This window comes from Zalophus californianus, chromosome X, assembly GCF_009762305.2.
Source record: "Zalophus californianus isolate mZalCal1 chromosome X, mZalCal1.pri.v2, whole genome shotgun sequence".
NCBI classification, from domain to species: Eukaryota; Metazoa; Chordata; class Mammalia; order Carnivora; family Otariidae; genus Zalophus; species Zalophus californianus.
This window is the reverse complement of record NC_045612.1, coordinates 84,719,782-84,725,414: the sequence shown is the minus strand read 5'-3', so window position 1 is coordinate 84,725,414 and position 5,633 is coordinate 84,719,782.

The following is a 5,633-nucleotide window of genomic DNA, read 5'->3' as shown; positions in this document are numbered from 1 at the left end:
GTAGCTTTATTTCTTTTTCTTTCCTTCTTTCTAGCTTCCTTGCTTTGTTCCTTCCTTCTTTTATTTCCTTTTTTCCTTTATTTGTCTTTTCATTCTTTCTTTAACCCAATTCCCTCACCCCCTTATGTATAACTGAAGTATTTTTCTTTTCCTTTTTTGGAGTATTTTTCAGTATTCCAATTTTAGTCTACATCTTGGTTTAATACTTCTTCCTTTTGTTTTATATGTAAGTGGTTCCTGTAGGGATTACATTATACATAGTTAAAATTAGGCCTTTCACCTTCGATGATAAAATTTTTCTTCACGTACAAAGGAAAAACTTATATAGTATGCTTTAATTTCTACATTCCCATCTGTTTGCTCTTGTTTCCATAGACTTTATTTATATATACATTGTATCCCCCACAACGCATTGTTTTCGGTTTTCTAAACATTCAGTTAACTTTTTTTAAGATTTATTTATTTACCTGACAGAGAGAGAGAGAGAGAGAGAGAGAGAGAGAGCGCACTGAGTAGGGGGAGGGGAAGAAGGAGAGAGAGAGGGAGAGAATCCTCAAGCAGACTCCCTGCTGAGCAAGGTGTCCAAGGCAGGGCTCAATCTCAGGAGCCTGAGATCATGACCTGAGCCCAAATCCAGAGTCAGACACTTAACCTACTGAGCCACCCAGGTGCCCCAACATTCAGTTAATTTAATTTATTTTTTTATTTATTTTATTTAATTTATTTAATTTTATTTATTTATTTGAGAGTGAGAGAGAGAGAGCACGAGTGGGGTTGAGGGGCAGGAGGAGAGAGAGAAGCAGACTCCTGGCTGAGCAGGGAGACTGATGTGGGGCTCGATTCCAGGACCACGGGATCATGGCCTGAGCTGACGGCAGACACTTAACCCATTGAGCCAAGCAGGCACCCCACCATTCAGTTAACTTTTAAAGAAAGTTTTTGAAAAGTAAACTAATTAACCCTCCCTATATTTACCATCTCTATAGCTATTCATTCATTTGTGTTCATCTGGGTTGACATTTGGTATGGGTTTCCTTAGTCCTAAAAGAATGCATTCAATATTTTCTGTAGCGGAGTACACTACTGTTCAATTCTAATAATTTTTTGGTTGAAAAAAACTTTTTTGCCATTAGTTCCTTAATTGTATTTTTAAATTCAGTGATGTAGACTTCTTCTGGACCTCCAGCTCCAGAGATTTGAACACATGTATTGATTCTTGTAGCCACCATCACAATATGTATTCAGAACACTTCTACAGCCCCCAAGAAGTCTCTGGTGCTATCCCTTTGTAGTCACACTCTTTCTCTACACCTAACCAGGACACCACCGACTTGCTCTCTTTTATGATAGTTTTGTCATCTCAAGAAAGTCGTATAAGTGGAACCGTTTAAAAAGTAACCTTCTGGGGCGCCTGGTTGGCTTAGTCGGTTAAGCGTCTGCCTTCGGCTCAGGTCATGATCCCAGGGTCCTGGGATGGAGTCCTGCACTGGGCTCCCTGCTCAGCCAGGAGTCTGCTTCTCGCTCTCCCTCTGCCCTGCTCGTGCTCTCCCCCTCTCTCTCAGTCTCTCTCTCTCAGTCTCTCTCTAATAAATAAATGAGATCCTTAAAAAATAAAATAAAATAAAATGTAACCTTCTGAGCCTAGCTTCTATCACGAAGCACAATGCTTTTGAGTTTCATCCAAGTTGTTGACTGTATCAATACTTCATTCCTTTACACCATTTAATTGTCTGGAAAGAATACACTTTGTTGCAGGATATTTGGGCTGTTTCTAGTTTGGGGTGGTTATGAACAGAGCCGCTACAAACATTCACTTACAGGTTTTCATATGAACTCAAGCTGAAATATCTCTAGGAGTAATACTTCAGAGTGAGATCGCTAGGTCATATGGGTAGGTATATGTTTAACTTCATAAAAAGCAATAACATAGTTTTCCAAAGTGGTTGTACCACCTTATATTCCCTTCAGCAACATGTGGTGAACCCAGTTCCTGCCCATCCTCAACACCATTTGATATTGTCACGTGTTTGTGTGTTTTGTTTTTTCTTTTTTCTTTTTTTTGCTTGCTTGCTTTTTCTAATTTCAGCAATTTTAATGTAGGAATACCGGTATCTCACCATAGTTTTAATTTGCATTGTCTGAGAGCCAGTGAGTGTGCTCATCTGTTCATGTGCTCAATTGCCACCTATATATCCTTTTTATTGATGTATCTCTTCAAATATTTTTTCCATTTTTTTCTTACTGTTGAGTTTTGACAGTTCCTCATCTACTCTGGATACAAGCCTTCTGTTGTTTAGCTAATTGTAAATACATTCTCCCATCCTGAGATTTTTCTCCTCAAACCCTTAACAGCATCATTCACAGAAAGAAAACGAGGCTGGGTGGGGGGATGGAGGCGGCGTGGTGGTGGCAGTGTGGAGTTTTTCTACCTAGAGCATCTTTCTCAAACCCAGGTCAAAGATTTTGTCGTTTCCTTCTAAAAGTTTTACAGTTTCATATTCTTGATTTCCATCTAAGATTTCTTTTTAGTGAGTTCTAGTATAAGATGTGAGATCCTTTTTCTTTTAGATGGAGATCCAGTTTTTTCCACACATTTGTTGAAAAGTTCTAAATGTGGGTAATGTGATTCCTCCGCATTTATTTTTTTTCATACTTTTTTGGCTATTCTTTTTGTTTGTGTGTTTGTTTTTAGGTTCCACATAAGCTTTAGGATCGGCTTGTCTATGTCTACAACAAGTCCTGCTGCCGGGATTTTCTTTGGAATTACAAAGTCCAGAGATCAACTTCAGAAGAATTGACATCTTTGCTATGTTAAACATTCTAATCTATGACCATGGTATGTTCCTCCATTTATTTAGGTCTTCTTTTGTTTGCTTTTCCAGCGTTTTGCTGTTTTTAGTATGTAAATACCCGGCATCATTTGTTAGATCCACATCCAAGAATTGACTTTCTTTTTTGACTGGTAAATTTCTTTTTCCAACACTTCTTTGCTAGTGTATAGGGATATGGTTGATTTTTTTGTGTGTTTTAGTCTTGTATCCTGCACTCTAGATGAATTGCTTTATTAGTTCTAGGACATTTTTGTATATCTGTACGATTTTAACAGAGACAATCAGGTTGTCTGTGAATAGGGGCCATTTTGATTTATTTGATTGATTTATTTTTTTAAAGATCTTATTTACTGACTTGAGATAGAGAGCGAGAGCTAGGGCGAGGAGGAGCGGGGTGGGGGTGCGGGCGGGGAGGGGCAGAGGGAGAGAGAAAAAGAGACTCCCTGCTGAGCACAGAGCCCTGACCTGGGGTCTATCCCAGGACCCTGAGATCATGGGCTGAGCCAAAGGCACGTGCTTAGCCAACTGAGCCTCCCAGGTGCCCGCCGTTTTGATTTAATCTCCTGATGCGTGCCAGCCCGTGGATGGAATATCCAAAGCACTGAAGCAGAGAAATAGAAGGCCGGTCGACATGGAAGATTACATACTGCATGTTTATGTGTTAACAGACTCTAGGGGAGAGAATTCTAATCCATGATGACATAGAAAGAAGGTCAGTGGTGGCCTAAGGCGGGATGTGGATGGTAGGAATTCACTGGGAAGGGGCGCAAGGGAACACTACTAGATGCTGAACCTGTTCTCTGTCTTGATTGGGGTGGGAGTGACATGGATGGTAGCATTTGTCAAAGTCCATGGAACTGTCCACCTAAATGGGCATTATTTTGATTGTAAATTAAACCTCAGGAAAGCGGATAAAGAGAACCCTGTTGTTAGGTTGGTTTGGAGGAGCTCAGGTGGCTAAATGGCCAAACAGAGACCTGTGATAATGAAAGCGTTCAGGGCCTTTCACCCCTATTCAGAGGGTGTACTTGTGGGCACCAAGCAGAAGGCTCTAGCCAGGCTCTCCTCCGCACCCACCCCCGCCACCACACAGATGAACAAGGCGCGCTTCAGAACCAGAATTTGAAACTACACTGGTTGGACTCCATCTCCTGGGAAACGTCCTTCTGCATTGATTTTTGCCCTTACCTTTGCCCCCCACTGCATTCCAACCTTGTGCCTTGCGTCCCTTTTTCAGGTGGAGGGGTGGGAAAGCAAGAGGAGGAGATTTGAGAGGGTGGCCTGATCGTAGGGGTCCTCCACGGTGTCCCCGTTCCAGTGGCTAGGACCCCAAAGTTTCCTAGACAGCTTCAGAGACAGCCTAAAGCCTAATTAGCAACTGCAGCTCTTCCACAAGGCACATGTTTATCCAGCTCTCAGGCATCTCAGATTCCTGGCTAAAGGCAATGGGCTAGTGGTAGTAGAGCTCCACCTTTCCGTTTCTTACCTCTCTGCGTTCAGAAGGCTCACTTTCACCTAGAACTTGTCTCTGACATCTGCTCCCTCGAGGCACCGTGAGGTAGCAACATGCTGTAATTCTCTAATGTTTTTCCAAGGCCATGTACAAATTCAGACTTCCACGGACACTGTAGGGGAGTTGCTTTGTTCCATATCCTCCTCAACTCTAGCCCCACCATCTTTGTCATTTTCTTCTTTCCTGTAGTCATTGGGTATGCACGCTGCTTTTCCTTTCTGCAGTTCTGCAACCCGTAGACATGTCAACTACCACAAAATAGAATTGCATGTATTGGCTGAACCACAGACCAAGGCAGGAAGCCTGGCAAGGGACTGTTGTGTCACCTTCAGGTGTGACAGCCCATTTCTGACGTGGATGCTGAAGTGCTGGCATCCTGGGAAACTGTGAGGCTGTGAGGGGAGCATTCAAAGTCATATTTGAAGCGTACGATATCCTGTGGGTTTGTATCATTTCTATGATGTTGGTTTCCAAATAAAGGGCACTTGTAATATGGAGTCATCCCAAATTGAAACCCGGGGAACTTGAGAACTTGACATTGGTCAAGTCATTTCCTCTGCCTGGTCCTCAGTCTCCTCACTGGAAAAGGGGATGGGGCTTGGGGTGCTACTAGATTTCCAGTAACTTCCAATCTCTACTGCTCGGTACTGTCTTTGGGACCATGAGGCAAGCAGTGTAAGTAACCTTAACTGTGCAGATGACGGGATGGAGGCTCTGAGAGGTGAAGTGACCTGCCCGAGGTCACGGGGCTCAGAGGGCCAGGGAGGGGTGTCAGTCTCAGGTGCTTTTCAGAGGACCCCCACCTCAGACACTCATAGAGTGGGGGAGGAGCACATTCACCTGTCATTCTCCCACTGCTTTACCCACTTCCTACTTTCTTTCATGCGCAGGCCACGCCAGCTGTGCCCAGCCGCCCTGGGAGCTGGGCCAGGCAGTGCTGGGCACATGCTCTTACCCCTATTACTCAGTGAGGAAACTTGAGGCCCAGAGAGATGCCTCAAGACTGGGAAAGCAGACCCACAGGACCTCAGAGCTGGGGCAACCTCAGAGTACATCTATCTAGCCCAATCCTGTGCTGTGACAGGTGGGAACTCTGAGGGCCAGAGGGAGAAAAGGCTGGGCCAAGGTCACTTGCCCAGGTGGTGGCAGAGCTAGGACAGAGACCTCAGGCAAGTCACTTCCCTCCTCTGGGTCCATTTTGTCACGTGTGCCATGGGGAACAGTAGCCCCCGCAGAGTATCAGCGAGGACGGAATGAGGTCTTGCACCCAGAGCACCGGGCCCCAGGGC